Genomic DNA, 20,825 nt, shown 5'->3' on the forward strand with positions numbered 1-20,825 from the left:
GAGTAATTTAACTAATTACTTTTAACAAGTAATATGTAATGAGTATTTGGAATCACTTTTCAAGTAACTTGACAAACACTGGTTGTGGGTCCGTTTGAACGAGTCAAAATGACACAATAACATCCATATTACCACCCAGGGTTCAAAGTGGCTTTGACATTGAAACCCTTACACAATGTTCATATTTAATGCCGCGTCAATTTTCACCCAGACCAAGGATTTCCTCATAGTAAGTGTCTATACCAAATTTTAAACTACAGATCTATTTAGAATGTCTAAATAGCCTATGACTCATTAATGCATGTATGATTAATCCTTAATAAATGTTTCAGAGAGCAGGGAGAGTGTATTTTTTCAGTTTTACAACATTCGTTTTTGGAGAAAAACATCTACTATTACACATTATCGTGTCCTATTTTACATATGACATAAAAGCCATAATGATTTAAATATATTGTATTGAATTTGAAAATGGCATGAACATTCTGGAACTGTTGGAATTTATAATATAACCATGTTTAAACATTGCAACCATCAAACGCTGTCCTCACTGCTATATCATAAGAAATCATAATTATCAATATTAATTCAACATTTACCACTAAGAACACAAAACATTACATAATAAAATGCTTATTTTCTTCCTGCTCTGACACATCCTCCAAATCACTATCAACCTCCTCATCTTGGAAGAACAGATCAAAGGCCTGTTGCACACTAAATCTTGCTGCCATGATGTCAGTCACTGAAATGGCAGCTCAGGTACCTTTTTATAATGTTATGAACCTGTAACCTGACTACCACTGTGCTTATTGCATTCTTCTAAGCTGAGAAACACTGCAAGTTCCCAGAGCAGGTCCTTACACAGACCTTCATTCTTAATAACTTAATACTTTTTGAGTATTATTAATTCAGGGATTTGGATCAGAAACTAAGTGAGATCACTTTTTCAACATGAGTGTGATAGGACCTGTTTTCAGATGAAAAGTATGTATGCCTTTAGTATGAAAGTTTATGTGACACTTTTTTTGCTGGTTGACAAGGCCAACGCTATTTATTTTGGAAAAACAAAGGGCCGGACAAGAAGATTCGACTAAGGCCAAGCACTACTATCTTCTTTCTGAGGCTTCCCATTGGACACCAGCCTTAATGGACAGGCAACATTCCACCTCTAAGTGGTTTGACATCTTGCTGCCATAAATAAACGTTAACAGGGACGCTCTATTAGGCTAAACAAGGCTCTGTGTGTCCCTCCAAAGCCAGGAAGCGCCCTCCTAATGGTACACTAATGTCTTTATTGGATTACTCCAACATCTCCGATTGCAGTGCGTCACAACTACAGCATACTCTTAGATTTGATGGTATGGAGATGGCCTGGGTGGGATTGATATCACCCAGGCTCAAGATGTCTGCAATTAAGAATATTTCCAGCTGAAGATTATGCTCATCTCCAATTACTAAATGCTTTTTTTTTGTCAACAGACACTGGATCTCTTGTACAGTTGGGACTGATTTCATAATATACAAATGCTTTTAGACTTGGTAAATCTTCTGACCAACTTATCGTCAGAAGATTTACATGGCACTCTCTGGACTGCTGCATGGCTTGCCAAATATATAAAAGCATGCACTATAAGTCACTTTTGATATAAGTGTCCACTGAATTTCACTTATGGTTTTTATAATGTCAAAAATGGAAGAGAAGAGGATGCAATATAGGATAAAATCTGTGGAACATTCATGCTGAATATAATACCGATTTTCACTAAATCCACCCACACTTTTGGAGTGATAAAAGATTATCATTTCTCCATTTACACTGCCCTAGAGGTTGCACATTTTAACCTGCAGACTACGGAAGCAATTACTGTCCAAATAATGCAGATGGTGCAACAAAGTACTTAGGAAAATGATTTTTTTCCATTAGGCAGACACTTTGGTCTCCATAAAGGACCTTGGCCTGTGTGTCATCCCCTTTGTATGTGTGTGTGAGTATGTGTGTATGCATTGACGTATTTGGGTCCCAACATGTGGGATTTTGTGTGTGTGCACGCATAACACGCGTGTGAAGGGATATTTCTTTTTAACAAAAAGCCCTTCGACAGCTTTTATGTGCAGGTTTGCAGATGACCCAAAGACATCCGTGTGATAATCTGTCACAGTGTTTTGTTTTCAACAGGTTTGCATTAACTGAAATACTGTATTTGCCAACACATATATAGTATAATATTCACCAACCAATACATAGAAACAGATGCACAAAGACATGCACACATCCCATGGCTTTTACTGTTCTCATCTTGCATGCCTAATGCCCTGGTAATGGATCCATTGAGCGACCAGTTGAGTAGGCCTCTCACACCCAGAGGACTTTGTTAGTGGTGGTAATGACAGTGCTGATGGGGGAAGTTGCCTTCAATATCTGCTCATCTCTCCTCGTAAATCTCTCCATACTAAATACAACCGTCATTCACTCATCTCTCCATATGACCACAAAACTGATTGACACACTGGGGTGTCGACAGAAGAGCTTTTCTCTTTTCATAATTGCTCCCTTATTCACGAGAAGGTCTTTTGAACCACAAATGTTGGTGTTTTTGCTTTCCTTTTTTTCTGAAACCTAAACCAGATGGTGCCCCATCACCTAGATACTGTCCATTCATAAGGTGAAATCACAACTGGTCCTGAAACCTAGGCAGTGGAATTTAAGTGTCCTAATGCATAGATTATCAACTCCTCTTACCTAATGAAAATCTATTACCAAATTAGAAAGCATCAAAGGTGCTTTGAAAGCTACGCTGCTTTCTGTTCTATCTCATGCAGGCATCACCATCTAATGGGTTCTATAGGTTTGACCACTGCTCCATTCGTAGCATAAATTTGCATGTACTTTTGCCCCATGATTATAGACCCATCTACGCTGACCGAGCATCCACTCTGGAAAATGACTTGCATTTTTAGTGTGACTCAAGACCTTCGGCTTGCCTTATTTAGGTTTAATGGCAGCAAAGTACAAGCATCTGGCTTTTCCCCCTGTAATCTGAGAAAATTAGACGGCAAAGGTCATGTGAGATGTTGTAGAGTAATGGTGACACTATAAGTGCTAGTGAGCATATACCGAGCCTTACAACCTCATCACCCAATTCCCAAACCAGTTCATGTAAATTTCAACAAGCTGCTCTGCAGGGTTGGGTGATTAAGTGTATACAGCCTGTTGAAGGGTGCTGCCTTAGCTCATATTACTACAGGTACTATGCATAACCTTTTTTTCTTAGTATGTCCCACTGTAAAATACTATTCTACAGCCAAGCTAGCAGCTCTGTAAGGCTATACTTAAGCACACTTGATGATGGTGCTGGATGATAGGTCAAGATATAAAGGTTTCTACAATTCATCTTCTGGGGATGATGAATATGTATTTTTGTACCAAATTCCATTCTCACTGCGAATGACAATCAACTCAACTATTGGCCCTCTAAAGAAGAAGATAACAAAACAAAGAAGGTTAGCTCCATCGTACAATCCTCAAACTCACAAATGTGGACGATTGTCGGTTAGTATGGCAGGATAGTATTGAAACATATAGGAAGGCCCTCCATTATGCAAGAGCACCCTATTACTCATAATTAATAGAGAGAAATATCAACAGCCCCAGGTTTCAATTCAGCAATGTGGCCAGGCTACCTGAGAGTCACAGCTCTGTTGAGCGATGTATTCCTATAGTACTCAGTAGTAGCAACTTAATGAACTTCTCTAACGATAACATTTGAACAACTATAGACAAAATGAATTACCTCCTGGCCTTTACCGAAAGCGATTTATCCTCAAACACAGGAACCTTAGAAACAGCTGGAATATAATGCTATATAAGAGCACATAATGCTTATGTGTATTTTGATTGCTTTTCTCCCATCTCCTGTACCTCTCTTACTAAATATAATCAATCAGTCTTTACTAACAGACTATGTGCCACAGTCATTCAAAGTAGTTGTAATTAAATGAATTAAAACGCACACTCTTGATCCAGAGGTTTTGGCTATAGATCTATAGGACTCTATAACTATAGACCTATTTATAACCTTCCCTTTCTCGCTAAGATCCTTGAGAAAGCAGTTGCATATCAGTTCTGTGACTTTCTACACATCAATAGTTTATTTCAGGATTTTCATTCAGGATTTCGAGTGCATCATCGCCAGTGACCGCACTAGTGGAAATTACTAATGACCTTCTAATTGCATCAGACAAAGGACTTGTCTCTGTATTTGTCTTGTTAGGTCTCAGTGCCGCATTCGACACCACTGATCATCACGTCCTATTACCCATTCCTTATCATTTGGCTGCTCTTATGAATCTCTGAATACCCTCCTGTGAATGCTGCAACACTTTTACTCAACAAAAACGAAGAAAAGAGATCATATTAGTAGCGTATTGGTTTGCTGTGAAATCCAGAATATAATTCAAGATCCTTCTCTTCACCTACAAAAAGCTCTAAATGGTCAGGCACCTTTAAAGAGATCATAGTAACCTACCACCCCACTAGAGTACTGTGCACCTAGAATGCAGGGTTACTTGTGGTTACTCAAGTCTCCAAAAGTAGAATGGGAGCCAGAGCCTTCTGTTACCAAGCTTCTCTCTTGTGGAACTAACTTCCAGTTGCAGGTGTAGACACCCTGACCACATTTAAGAGTAGGCTTAGGACTATCCTCTTTGATAACACTCATAGTTAAGGCTGGCTCAGGCTTGCCTTGGACCTGCCTCTGCAAATGCTGCTATAGGCCTAGACTGCCAGGGGACTCCCTATGATACACTGAGCTCATCTCTCATCTTCTACCTCTCTGTCCGTATGCATTCATGTCCCATTAATGTATGTTACTAGCTTGGCTTCATCCCCACAGTCTCTGTGCGTTTTCGCCTCGCAGGTTTCCTGGACAATGGTTGTGCCTGCTGCCGTGGCCCTGTCTGACACCTACTACTGTTAGTCACATTTCTATTACTGCTTTTAATATTATTATGATTCTATAATATCCACTGCTGCTGTTTTAATTATTAGTAATCATTTTTATATTATAATTTGTTGCTATAATTACTGCTACTACTGCTATTACCCTTATTGCATGTATGTATAATTTCTGTTATATAGATTGACTATCTTGTACTTATTATTATGTTGTTGCTTCTATACACATGACATTTATTGCATGTCTGCCTATCCTGGTAGAGGGATCCCTCCTCAGTTGCCCTCCCTGTGGTTTCTTCCTCTTTTTTTCCCCATTTAAGTTTTTTTTCTTTCCTTATCAGATGCGAGAGTCCAAGGACAGAGGGTGTTTTATTGTGATTGTAAAGCCCTGTGAGGCAAAGTTGTATTTTTTTTGTATTGGCTTTTCAAATAATATTGAATTTAATTAAATTATAGCAATTACATCTGTGAAAAAAATCATCTTGAATGTCAAGCTTATTTACAATTGTAATTCAAGAGCTACTGTGATACTAAGAGCTGGTTAATAGAGGACATTTAAAGTCCACCTGACTACAACAAAGGAATTCACAGTAAGAAAAATGAAATGTATGCATTAACTGAACGTAATACATTAACAAGAAAATAATGTCCACTTGAATATCCCTCAAGGTTTGTCCAACTCAAAAAAGCCCTCTTTAACAAGGCTGCATATTCCAACCACAATACCCCCCACTAAATATAAATGGAATGAATGTCCTCCCTTCAAAATGCAAAAGTACAATCAGGAAAAGGAAGGCATTGCAAGATAAACCCCAAATAGAACATTTCAGCAGATGTAGAATTGGGAAATAGTGTTCATGTCTTGGCTTCAGTTATGGTCCTTAAATCATAGATTTCCTTATTCACTGTGAGTAGAGGAGGTACAAATACCAAAAAGACTGAGGGCTGACTGGCTCCGACAAAACTGAATCTACCTCCAAAAAACATTTCCTTTCTTCCCACCCCACCCCAAACCATTCTATTCTTTCCTCTGTTCCACAGCCCACTCCGTCTTATACCTGTGGTTCAGGAGGAAAAAGATCACCTGACCCTGTGTTGGCTAGGTGAGATTCTACATGGCAAACAAGTAAGTAAGAGGGCAAGTGTAAAAGACACTAGCACCCAAAGAGATGTCGCCATCGGGTTCATCCCTGCGTGCATGCGCTGTCAAGTTTTCATATGAGAGAGAGGATAGAAAGGGAACTTGTTGCTAAATAATCTGGTACCCTGAGGTCTTTTGAAGACCTTAGGGTAAAGTTGTCCTAAATAACTAACAGTAGACGGATGGATGTACAACAGAGTATAGGCTATTATTGGACACAAGGTGACTTCTGCAGAGCTATTTTCTCAGTCCTCCTAAACAGGCGTATTCTCATATCTGGTTCATCTGGTGGAGGGAGGAGACGAAACTTCTGAGTTTTTATCCATATTGGATGTGTGACAACAAAAAGCTTCCTGTTAAAACTGTTTCGCTCAAGCACACAAAGATTGGATCCTAACTGAGCCACAAAATGTTATCAGATTTGTTTCTTTAAACAGTCAAAAACAACTGAATGCATTACTCATACTATAGTATAAACTAAACCTTTTCAAATACAAAGATTATGTTATTGTTCATGACCGGAATATGCAATTTAAAACGGTACAAAACAGTAAACCTTCCTAACCTAAACCTTCTTACTTTGTAAATACATAGACATTTTAATTGTTTTACAAACCCTCAATAAACCGCAAAAGATGAATCTCTATTGCAATAATTCTCCAACACTGTGTATACCTTTTTATTGTATGTGTGGTCAATATCCATCATCATTTCACAGCGTCAGAATTTCTCCAATTTATTTGCTCTAATCCCTTGCAGCGGGTCAAGAGAGGAGAGAGGAGCAGAGGGAGAGTGGAGGGAGAATAATGCCATTTCAGGATAGGCTTTATTTAATTTACTGCAGGTCGATAGAGGTTCTCCAATTGCCTCTCTCAGATTAATAAGTAACCCCCACGTGCTGTCCATCACTGTCCATCTCCCATTAGGCCTCTAAAATGGGAGCCCAAATTGCCTAGCAAGGTTGCCTCAGATGGAAAACACACTGTCTCACTCTTTTTCTCTTTCCATCGCTATCCATTTTTGATCCCTTACTTTTTCCCTTTTGCTATCAGGTTTCATTTTTAAGGTGTAATAACTGCAAAGCAAAGACGGTCGACTGGATAAAAAACACTCCATTCGTAAATGCCTTTTGATAATGAAAAGGGTGTAAATGTTGTATGGGAGTAGATGTTTGATGGCAACTTACTGTATCTCACTTTTTGTCATGTTTATGTCATGTTTGGTATTAAGTGTGCTCTGGAGAAATAGTAGTGAATGTAGCTAAATTCACATGCCTCAGAAATAGTCCAACCTCTGAGCCAAAGAAATGCCTGCGACAAAGCAGTACCTTATCACTATTGGGTGGCAACCCTCCTCCACAACTCTATAATGCCATTATGATGGAGTGGATCCTCCCCTTGACAGTAATCGATTGCCTTGGTAGTTGCAGTGAAAAGATTCCTACACCAAGACACCCACACAACAATTATAAATTCAGAGACAACTTGGTTATTTTGTGTGTTGTGTTAGCTTGAGGTCGCGGGTTATACAGCTTGATGTTATTTGTCTTCAACCCCATGGAAAGGGAAAGGGAGGTAATGTTACATCTGCTTTATCCAATTTTCCTTTGGCATGTTAAATATTCGTCTCCAATCACACGCGCTGAACAGCTGTTTGGGTACTTCAGTGATGGTGTGGCCGTTAAAACCCGATCCAAGAAATGCCTGGCGGGATGGCTTTGTGAGTGCATCTCCTAAGAAAATAACACGGAGAGACCCTACCATTGTGGTATATCTAGGTAATAAAGAAACAGGTGGCCCATGGTGAATAACCTCAAGCCAGTTAAGATCAGTGTGGTTGGGTCAATGTTATGCAGGGCCTGCATTCATTGAGCTCCACCCATTGTACCTATTGTAGTCCAGTAGAAGGCAGAGTCTGTGTGAGTCAGATTTAAGATTTTAATAATGTAAACCTAGTTCTATTAGCACAAGTGATGCCATCTACCAAGCGGGCCCTATCACTCCAACACCGCCAGCTGAAAAGGGTGTAGGTTGGCAGACGGCAGTGTGTTTTTCCCTACATACCGTGGGGTCCAAATGAATTTGGGAAGGCACGTCCTGATTGGCCGGCTACGCTTCAATTTTCAGTGTGCAGACAATTGTTCGAGATTGGAGGAGAGTATTACCCGTAGAGTCCAGTAAAGGACTCTTCTTGTGCTTCCAGAACTAGATGTACAATATTGTAACTTTAATTATTAGTCACACTTTTGCTTTTCGTGCTATGTGATGTCAAAATGTTTGCTAAGAAAAAGTTTATCAGTCATTGTCTTCTTTAAGTCATGACACCAGAAGTTCATGTCTGTTCTTGAACCAACAATGTCACAGACTTTGTTGGTTCAACCATCCGCCCTAGCCTCCTCTCTAAAAGGTTTTGCAACATTTCACTACTGCCCATGGCACTGAGAGTATCACTCTGATGAAATCTTACTTGGGTAAAGTACAAAACTGGTAAACAAAAAGTATAATATGCACACGTTGTTGCACAATACTCGGCTCAACGGCTCAAACAAGTAGTAAACCCCCCATATAGACAATTAAAAAGATGTCAATATGTTCCACTAGAACCACTTTATGGTATATTAGAACTGTTAAGAGCATACACTAGCTATGCCGAACAGCTTCATAGTCTGTATTCTGTAAAGAAAAAGGTACCTTGTATTACCTACAGTACATTTCCATGAAAATGTCACCACATATTCTGGAAAATATTACAGGAATACAACTTTCTGAACCTCTCTGTACACTTGAAAGGTACCTTGGAAGGTTTGAAGCTTGCTTCTTTGTGGCGGGGGGCCCTTGTGGTCATCATGACTTCACAGCAGTTATGATGGATTCAAATAGCGACCTAAAGTCACATCAAAAAATGTGCCAAACAAATCAAAACCGAAGCAGAAAATTCTGAAATCAATCCTCGGAATCAGTCACCTCTCTGCTACTCATGCTTATGTTCGTTATATTCTAAACAATACTTGCTTTGCCAATAAAAGCTACTTAAAGCAGAACATCAACATATGAGGATGTGATAGTGTGACATTGAAGTACTGAATTCAGCTACATTGTGTAGAAACTATAGGCGGTTAATTTGCCTGAAGGCTAAACATTTCTTAAGGCCGGCCCCACACGGCAGCAAGTGTTGGTATTTGCAGAGTGGGGAACGAGAACGGGTTGTATTGAAACATCCAACTGAAAAGCACCGACATGGTACATTGTGCAGGTATGTTGAACACCATTCAAGATAAACATTCAAGATATAGTATTACTTAACAATACAGTTCTAATGTTTCAAGCCTCAAAACTGATAGATGGCCATCAGGTGGATTTACATTACAAGGCTACACAATGTTTTGGCGCTTGTTCCTGATAACCGAGCAGGGACTGATGCTGAGGATGTGACTGATTATAACATATTATCTCCCCACCCCAGCTGGGATGAATGATGAATGTCCTCTCAAGTCAAAGGATAGAGATGGGAAGAAACTGGGGCCAGATAAAAACGACAAAGGTGGTACATGCCCCTTTTTAGGGAAGACTCAACAGTGAAACAGCTGCACTGGTTGTTTGTTCGATACCTTAAAACAGCCTGCGTTTCTTCAAAAGTGACCTTGTTCAGGTGTGCAAATACTGTCTCTCTTTCAGCTGCAAATGCATTGTTGTACAACCATAAAGTTATAGGTAGAAGGAAAGGATGACACCAACAGCGCCTCAGCCTTTTTCCCTACGATATCTAAATGTACGACTAATGGGACATTTTTCTTCACAGAGCACAACATTTTCTCTTGAGTAAGAAAGTTATTTCTTGGAAAAAAATCTTTTACAAAAAAGATATTTCTTCACCTAGTTTTTCATCATCATCCAATAATGTGTGAGGTTCAGTTACCTGCATTTTTCTTTTAACTGAAGAGCTGTAAAGTGTCTCTGGCTCATCTTAATGTGGCCTCTGTCAGAGAAATACGAGCAACCTTAAAGAAGAAATGAGTAAATACATCATTTTTTATTCCATTTTCTTGTTTTTGGTGCTGCTTACCAACAATATAGCTGGCATACACACAGAGAGGGAGTATACTGAACAGAGAACACAGATATTTTGTGTCTGTCTACCATTATCTCTCTGCATGCACTACACATTTCATCATATAACACTTAACCAAAAGCATACTCTTGTCCTGGTAGGGGCTAATATTATTGGATAATCAATAACCAACTGCTTTCTTGAATTAGCATCTGTTTGATAATTTTTTTTGCTTCCTGTCATCCATCATGCTTCTTCCCAATGGCACAATACAATGTGTTCAAGCTCTCCGCAGTTGGCCTCTCAGTCATAAACAAATTAGACAACAGTGCGGGAGGTTTCTGCCACATGTGTGATCACTTACTTTGAAAGAAGAGAATAATTGCACCTGTTGTTTAAGCCTATTGTAACAGCTGTAATATGGTGTTCATGAATCAGTTTCGCATTTTGTGAACTACTAAATCCTCTCCGATGCCCCTTGGTTTAGAGATTTTCACATTATGTTATTGTCAGAGCACACTGTGCTCCGTTGTTGGTTTGATGTGGATAACTGCAGAACTCAACATGAGCAATGTAATACCTTTTTTGAGCTCCTGCAGATAATCAACCCATGTAATCCATGCTTGTAATTTGACTGTGTAACACACAGGTCCATTATTAGTGCTGAAGTGTGTGTGGGAGCGAGAAATTTATTACTGCATGTTTAAAGAAAGTCAGTGGTTCCGCAGATCAGTGTGACATTCAGAGGCTTTCCCCAGACTCTGTCAAAGAAAAGAGGCTACTACGGTGTTGGCATGGACAAAAAAAATCATTTGGCTCTTTCATTAATTTAATGGTAAAGGAAATGTTTATTGCAATTTATATTTGCAATGCCAGGTTCTGCATGACCCTCTGTGCAAGTAAGAAAAACAAACTGTTCAGTGGAAAGCAGATGAATTAAACACATCAATTCTTTACCTTTCAAATGCAATATCTCTGCTGAAGCAGAGAGCTGATGGGAACATTAACTTTAACTGTGAAAAGTAAAATGTTAACACATATTGGAATGCAACAAAAAAAAAGCCATGGCCACACATTTTTAGACTTTGTATGGTCATTTAGCTGAAGTCTTCTCGTATGATTTATCCAGCTGTTCAACACAGTCTCACTGACACAGTCCTATGAAATAGTTACATTTGTATGTAGTGATTTGTGTACATGGACAATTGTAAGTATCTCCACCACATTTTAGTCGGTTGGGATGGCTTTACGCAACAATACTAAAATAAGGGGTAGGCAATGAAACCACTTCGTTAGGTTGAGGTAAAACATCATGTTTGGGGTTGAAAAAAAGTACGTCAACCTAGTTTTAGGCAACAAAAGCACTGAGGTGGGTTTAGGAAAACCGTCACCAATGCCGAACAACTCCTCGGGAGACGAGGTCTTCAACACCGTTGGTTGAAGATCCTGTGTTTGTTTGACCCGTCCACTTCCCCACACACTTAATAAGCAGTAAGTGGTCGTTCTCAATATTTACTGCTACGTCACTAGCTTTGACTGTTGGGCATGTGGATGCGTTTAATGTGCGTGTCCACCACAGAAAACGATCCTAATTGACTTTTGCATTGGCAGAAATAAATGGAAAACTGAGTTATCTTGCATTGCACGTCTTAAATAATGCATCATTTTAGACGGTGTTAAATACTATTCTGGATGTATATTGCATGATTTAAATGCATATTCCTACGCCCCCAGGGTTTGAATCAATGAAGTAAAATGGCATTTTGTGTATTTAAGAAGTTGCTTCTCAGATAGCACACAGAATGCAAAGTAAAGAGCGTTTTTTTTTCACTGTGTTTAGCCTTTAGTAGCTGTAATAAAAAGACATGTATTATGAATTGCAGTTCTAATGTTTTTGTTATCCCTTTCTGGTTCACTGATAAATATGCTATCACTTAAGGTTCTAGTGTTTCTGGTGAATCTTGTTGGTCCTGTCGTCATCATCATGTAAAATGAAGGTTGCTTTGCTGATTTTTTCATAGCACATATCATTTTTGTATCATTTGCATAATCAAATTAGCAAAATAAATGAGAAAATTAAGCAACATCTATTGCCAATGCTACTGATTGATTGACATAACTTTTACAGTATGAAACATTTTTCTTTGTGTGGATTTTGATGAAGGCGGTGTAAAGATATGACAACAGCATTTTAGAAACATGGACAGAAAAATGACAAGACCCCTTCACATAAAATTGCTGCACGCCTGGGAAAAAAAAAGGTAGATGATGATACACTTGTATAGAGGAGACTGTGAATTATATGCAACTTGAAATTAAGTGTAACAGAACCTCTGTCTCACATTACACTCACAAAGCAATTGTTAAAAGTGGTCTCAAAAGGTCACAGTCTTGGCACAGACTTTGGAAAAGGATCGTCTTTATGACACGCTGCTCTGTAGGGAAACAATCTATTAACAGCAGCTTCAGCATCCCAACCTCATCTCTGTCCAGTAATCCTAAAGTCAGCCATGCGTGGCCGGTCACAGCTTGATCTGCTCTGGCAAATTAGCTGACACCACTACCTTCGATATGTAACACTCATCTGCATGTGCCTCCCATGTTACTTCCGGGAGAAATCGAAACACTTTAATAAAACACATACTCTTGGGCTCAAATGTCACCGTTCTAAGCAGGGCTCTGTCAATACCGCCGTGACCTTTGTCTGTGTTGAACTTTGTAGGATACCAAGCTTGGTGGTACAGCAGAATGGAAGGACAGAGGACGCATGCTGTGCAAGAAAGGGGAGGTGGGGAGGTTTGCACCGTAGACATGTGAAGCATTGCAAACTAGCATGACTTAGGGGTAGATAGTATAAGACCTGAAATAGAAAGTCACCCTCAGCCTCCAATAGTGGAAGGCCAATTATTACATCAGTGTTTTTGAATCATCAGTGTAGAGCCAGAGTGAGTTGACATAACGATGTCCACCGAATGGACATATGTTTTACCCATAAATATATTATATCCTCTCTGATTTACACCTAAAGCCATCAACTGTCATCACATTAGAACAAATTAAAAAAGAAAAGTATTATTTTTTAACAGTAAATCCATTTTCAGAGAATCCAATCAGATGTATCTGAAATAAAAATGAATGACTTCTTCCACCTATTTTCACTCTGCAGACATGAAATCCTAAATGGAATGGCTGAACTGAGTAAAAGCTTATCTTTTCTTCTTTGAGAGATGAAGTCTCACTCTGCTGCTTTTTTTTTGTCTCTCGTTTTGTCACTGTTGGCTTGGCAACAGTCCCCTGTTAGTCAGAATAACTTTATTCAAGAACAAGAAAATCAACAGGAAATCTGTCCAGGTGGCACAGGTCATACTGACAACTAGTCTAGGTACATCATAACTCAATCAGGAGGAGAAAACGAGGGTTCTATCAAGTCCTATTATCTTTCTTTTCTTGATTGGTTGTGTGCTATGTCTCCATATGAGCATGATGTTAACACAGTTGTGTTCATTTAATAGAGTGGGAGGATGAAATTGCATTCAAGGTCAAACAACTATCTCTCTAACGCTACATTTGTCTCAGTGTGGCATCATATCCATGGTGCCTGAAGCCTCAGGGGAGAAAACAACTTACATGAGTACCTCACACGACTAGCAAGACAGTTATGGGACGAACTATGATAATGAGCAACATGACTAATGTCTGATGTGAAAGAACTTTTATTTTGACGTAAATAAGTGACCACAGTAAACGCTGATACAATGGGGGACATGTAAGGTCGCTGTATTCGGCATTTTATTCTGTTTCACCTTGTGACCATTGTTCCTCCATCACAGTTACATTTTTCTGAGTTTAGCCTTGGCTAACCGTTTTCAACAGATGCAACAGCCGTGTCATGTGCTTTGAAAACCCATCAGGGCCAATTTTCATACTTCTATATGCAACATATGCTGCTAAATGCCATTCCAACTAAGGTGACCTTTGTTAATAACACTGCTGGCAATTATGATTACTTACCGTAATGGTCCTCCCAGTGTTAAAGTCGAAAAAAAGTTGTGCAACTTTGCTACTCTGCCTTTCTATCTGCATTTAGGTTCAAACTCCTGTTCCCAGCATTATCGAACCGTGACCAAATAATCATAAAGCCCTTTGAAAGCCTGCTGATAGTGGGAGTCATTGACTTACTTGAGGGCAGTAAAAAGAGCTTTTTAACCAAAACAGTTAAGATAAAGCCTCGTACTGTAGCTCAGCCAATCGATTCCAAGCTGTTCCACTGCTCTGACCCGGGCTTCCATTACAAACGCTTTGATTGGAAACAGTAAGTGAGATAACAAGATGAAGTGTTTCCAAAGGTTCATCATGTTTTAAGAGAACAAAAACTATTGTCTTCACCTACTCCTTTGTCTCTGTCTTTCTTGGTGGCATCATTAAGATAGTGGAGATTATTGCAGTGTGGGATTAATGGACGCCCTCCACTGTGGAACAAAGCTGGTCCAGGCACACAGGATCCCAGGTAATGAAGAAGCAGCATGAGTTATGGCTTCATGCGGAGCCAGGCAGATACATTTGGAGTGCAGGAGTGGTCACCGCTGACTTATCACCCCTGTAGAGATGACTGAAATCCCCAGAGAATGTGCTGCTTTGTAACAGTGACATATTTCACCCGGTTTGTAATTTTACCTTCTAAAGATTACATTGTGGTAAATATGCTTATTCGCTACTTTGCCAAGAGTTAGATGAGAAGATTGATACCACTTTTATGGTTGTACACTAAATGCACAATGTAGCTACAGCCAGGAGACACTTATTTGGCTTTACATAAGCAATGGAAGCGGGAGGAAACAGCTGATGTAAAAAAAAAAACAAGAAGAAAAACTCCTATCAACACCTCTAAAGCTCACCAATTAACACTTCCACTGAAAACATTGACGTGGTTTGTCATCTGATTAATTTAGATTGAATGTTATTGCATTTTGCCATTACTAACAGCGAGCAACACACACTAGGTCTAAGGATAGGGGAAAAGAGGGTCCCTGGCAACAAAGCAGGGACATGGTGGCCATTTGCAATGTGTCCACAGACTGCTTTCATCTTGCACTTATGCCCTTGCCCCCCCAGCACTTTGTGTTGCTCTCTGTGGGCTTTCATACGTGTGAGGTCTGTGTTGGCACTGTGATGGACTGGTGACCTGTTAACACTGCCTCCCTGCCCTCCACCCAGTGCATGCTGGAAAAAAAAGAAGAGATGAAGTGTAAAGAGAAAATGTTTTCTTTTGATCCAACTGTCACAATTACATGAAGAGTAGTCTTAGTACTACTGTGGTAAATAATACGACTCAAGGCTAAACCTAGCAAATGGTCTGACAACTACTGCGGCGTCTCTTCACTGGATATAATCGTAACACCACCTTCTCATGCAAGGTTAATACGGCTGATTCCGAGCAGGTAGAGTGTCTTTGGATAACGGATTATGAGGATTACTGCATGTGCTTTTGTGACATCACCACCCCCCCCCCCCTCTGATCATTTGGATGACTCAAAAGTGATTCATATGAATCTACAACGGGAGGAATTCCAGTTCAGTACCAAGAGAAGTCATTGGCCAATCCTCCTTAACGCTTTCTTTTTGATAGCTGTAACAAGATATGAGCAAGATGCCTTTGTTTGCTGACAGTTTGGGTGGGTGCTGAATGTTGTGAGTAACACCCAACAGGAGTGCTTTGATAGGCTTTCACTAGACTGGTGACACAACTCACATCCACACATTAACTTCAACACTAATGTAATTCCACTGTGTGAATCACACTCAGTGTCATGAAATGAATAAGTGACATTCAACCTGACATAATGTTGTTACCGCCGAGTTTTATTAATTATATTGAGGAAAACTGGTCAGTGTAGTTAAACTGAACTGACGAGAACCTATTTGTCCACAACGTTACACATTCCCCTCAGGTAAGCCCACCAGGAAGTCACTTTGGCAGCAGAGGGCACCGCCGTGTCACGTAGCATTACACAAATGAATTAATGAACTGCTCCGTTAGACGGCATATATTCACACTCACGTTTTGCAGTGGTGTATTCATAGTCTGGCACTCATGAGACACCTGACAGACTGTGTAACAAGCCCCGGAGGAGATGGAGCGTGACTGGCTGTGACACTGTAATGTGGTGCGTCCTGCCAAAGGTTTTGCCCTCGCTGTCCTTGCCTGCATGGCACGTGTAGACCTCTTCCTGTAACATGTGGCGGGGCACATTATGCGGGTCATTGGTTTTGTAGGAGCAGCCCTATGTTATGCTGCCTCCTGCCCCTTGTTTCAATCAAACAGGCATTCTTTAGTTGTTTATTTCCCGCAGTTTTATTTTAGGTGTTTTGGCCTCTTAGTTTCGAGATTTGGACTTTGCCGTCTTGGTTTCTAAGAGCTGCATAAATATTTGTGAGTTATCCAAACAAATCAAAAAAAAAAATGAGCTGCAGCAACTCAGTGTCAGTCTGTACACACTGCCAAGGACATTTTTAGGGAGTGAATTGCCAAAATGTATAGTTTCGATATTTAAAAGTCATTCAGGATTCAATGTTTTTGCTGTTCACAAAGACCAACAGAGCGATGACTCTGTAAGTCAATACACAACTTGTGTTAGCTGCCAATGCATGTTATTTTCCAGTCTAGTATGCTGTAGACGACAGCGGTCTAATACGGACCAACAGCTAATGTTAGCAAAGTAATCCCTCAGATTTACTTTAAATCTGCAAACCTATTTGTTTTCTTTTACACTTGGGAGCAGCAGGAACACAGAAATTGATCCACATCAATTAATCACATGTATTGCACCACCCAGCGGGCGCACCAACAAGGTTACAAGGTTATTTATTCAGTCATTGTACAACAGGGCTCTGCAACGAAATGCAGTTTGAGGGCAAATTTTGCCACATAAGGAAAACACAAAAAACAAAACAATATTATATCATATTGTAATAAAATAATAATGTTCCGTTATTTATAGGTGCACACTGGGACAGGGTAAATGCTGCTAATGATGAATCCTCCAGCGATGACTTCTACGCTCCTTCATCTCAGACTTTTTTTTTTTAACTTAGAGGAGTGCAGTGGGAGGCTTAATGGACTGGTTCTATTATGCATTGAGAATGAATGAGCAGAGAAGTTGAATATAGAGCAGATTGAGGAGGAGTTTGTGGTGCACAAGGCTAAAAGAATACCGTTCAGACAGGTGAGTACGACAACACAATGTTTTTGGATGGAACTTTCTCTCTCCAGATGACAAGAACCGCCGGGTTGCCCAGGAACAAAGCGGTGTGAATGCACTACGGCGCGTGTAAAAACTGTGCAGGCTCTCCGTTGTTTAATGTGTGTTTATGGGCTGCAGCTGCTGTGGAGTTTTTATTGTCGATAAATTTCTGTGTTGTCTGCTTGGTGATGTTTTACTCTGCTGTTTGCTCTATGAAAAATGTCTAATTTATGTGGCTCAGCAATGCTTGTTCCACAAACCATAGACTACTTTCACTTTTAATACTTGAGTATAATATTTAAGTACTTTTCCCATCCCCAGTTTTAATTTCAGTAATGTATTTGCTGTCATGAATTTGAACTACCGTGATTTGGTCTGGTTTTCATACATACGATACACACAAATATTTTAAGTTGTCTGAAATACCAGTGAAATATTTGCCATTGGCAAATGTATGTCCAGATGAAAGGGAAATACTTCCTTGCCTTATTTGTCATCCATAACATTCCATAATTTCCTAAACACTCTTATTTCTTTAGTGTAATCAACAAAAAATAAGTCAAATATCAATTCTTGCATGATTCATATTTTAAAATATTTTAAAAAGCTAAAAATTACATGTTAAAAGTCACTCCAATTCTCCATTTTAGCATGCATAGAAACCTGTTACCGATTCTATAAATAATCCAAGACAGACTGATCGTTCATCTCCTGGCTTGAAATGTGTTATGGACAGGAAGCAGCTGTGTGCACAATATTGATGAAATTCCAATATTCACCAAACTGTCCCACACAATCTCAACTGTAAGTGGTTATTCAAGCTTCATGAGATGAGACTAAAATTGGATATGGAATTCCCCATGTCAGTTTATTAGCATTTCACTGCCAGCCCAAACTGCTTCGGAAGGTTCGCTCTCCTAAACCATCTGCAAATGATAACTTGTTGAATAAATTAAATGCAGATTAGATCATCCCAGCGTTGCAGAATTGAATTGCTTTCTACCTCATTACCCTGTCACATTCTACTATTGATTATTCCCACATGGGAGATCTTACTGTATTCAAGATGGTGGAATCCTGGGGTCTTTTCTTGTTTTTGCTTTTAAATTATACATTTCACAAGCAGGTGCAGTTGGGCTGGGATTTTTTTTTGGAGAACAGAAAAGGCTTGTTTCCAGTTATTTCTAAGTAATTGCTGTGTTTCTATCAAGCCTTATGCAAATTAAGGATGACAAATGTGTAGCTGATAATTACTTGCCATCAAATTCATGCCACGAATGAACATTTCTCTTACAAAGGATGTGCTTAGTCAAGCATCAGACACAATGGCTCTTCTTTTTAACCCGCTTAGTCCAAATCAGAAGAAAATTAGCTGTACTGCACAAATGGATGCATTTAAAACCATTGCTCTGATTTTATAACAAACAAATACTGTAAAACAAAATGCACGAGAGTGCTTTATAGACCACTTTCCATTACACGGTAACTCAATGTGCTTTGCATTCAAATGAAACGTGTTATTTCAAAGTTTAAAACAAGTTCAAACGTTCACCTCTTCCACTGTTTGTTCAAATAAATATCACAGATTTAATTGAATTAAGTGAAAACAAATAATTGTATTTCCCTAAAATAATTCTGCATTACAATGGCATGTCTGGGCTTTTGAAATGCTTTTCATGTGAGCGGTGTGGCAGCTGGCATGGCAGCAAAAGAGGGTAACCGATGCTTTATGTACAGCATGGGAACAAAGCCATTATTAAAAGGCTGCGTTGGATTCGTTTTGCAGTGAGAAGAGTACGCAATGCGAGTGTAGAGGTGGACTCAAGTTGACCACTTTTGCTTCTACCTTTGCTTCATTTGTTTCAGATTGGCATTTTGCGTGACGCGTCTTCCACCTTTTTCCTCTGCTCGACAACAATAGCGAGGCCACAAGGCCGAGAGAGCCAAACAACCAGTGCTGCTGTTTTAATTAAGAGGTCCCTCCGAATGGGGGTGCTGCAAAAGTGTCATCAAAAGATAGCAGTGATCACGCAAAGTAAGTTAGTGTTGATTATCAATCATGGATGGATGGATGAATGGTTGGATGGATGGATGGATGGATGCTTCTCAGTTCTCAAACTACATCTCATCTTGAGAATAAAAAGCCTCACACAATGTGTTCAGTCACTGCAGTCTCCAGCTCTCTACAGGTTAGGGGCAAGGGCACCGCCCGGGAATAAGAGAGCCTGTGTCATATCTCATCAGAGAACCTGAAAGCTTTAACTGTCTGGGTAGTTCATTTGGAGCACGGAGTTCCATTGCACATTGGCCGACCTTTATTCCAGCCATCCCCTGGTCTAATACACTCAGATCCTTGTGCCCTTCACGCCTGAGAAGAGAAAAAGAGCAGGTTAAGTCACAGTGATCATGTAGTCAAGTGCAAGTTAGTCCGCTAAGAATTCCCTCTCCCTCCATTTTAAATGCTGTTAATGCAAATCAAGAGGGAGAGCGGGACCTCGTGCAAAAATGTGAGAGGAATACCTACCGTTTAATATAAAACCTCTTCTATACAACCCACTACACGTATGGTCATCCACAACCTGTGAACCAGACTAAATTCTGAAGCGTCCAATTTAAATAAATCTGTTTCAGCCGCAGCAACTGTCAATATTTAAAGTTATCTGGGAATTATAGTCGCAAAACCTAATTTAAGGAGGATAGGAACGTCATTTGTGTGCAATCAGTTCTCATCTAATCAAAACTTTAGTGGCGTCTGTGGATTTATTTTTAGGTAATGTATTTATTGATAGTTTTTTGCTGGAGGAAGTATACAATGCCTTATACAATGCTTGTTTGGATATTGTGGTGGGATTTTATATGCTGATTCATATCAATGTTTCATGATATTTTAATATCATCTCTTCGGTTCTGGGTTGACTGGTTCTCAACAAGGTGTGTTTGCTCGTCCACTGCCTGCACCGATCGTGCTTCTATATCCCATTATCCACACTTGATGAGCCCTGGACCGCTTACACACTACGCGTGCATCCGTTGACTTTGTTTAAGTGGGTCCTTCTCTTCCAACGAGCTCAGCCACTTTGTGCCAGCTATACATTTGATCTGCAATTGAACGGGGTAACCGCGCGTGGTTGAGCGTGTGACCCGCAATAAACCACGTTGGTGACATTGCATCTCAAAGAGGCAGACTGTTGTTATCGTAGCACTAGAGGGAACATTACTCTGTAATAACTCCGCCCACTCTCTCTTCACTTGTAGAAATCACTGTGAAACAGAGAGAGAGAGAGAGACGGGGCTTGTATCTGTTCAGTGGTGGGCCCCTATACACTCTATTATGATGGGCCCTGGTGCAAGCTACACGCAAACACAACATTGTATCGTCTTGTAAAATGATCAAATAGAGACTTGACTTTAGACAATACAAACATACTTATTACCCGGA

Source organism: Pholis gunnellus (assembly GCF_910591455.1).
Source record: "Pholis gunnellus genome assembly, chromosome: 12".
In the NCBI taxonomy this organism is placed as follows: Eukaryota; Metazoa; Chordata; class Actinopteri; order Perciformes; family Pholidae; genus Pholis; species Pholis gunnellus.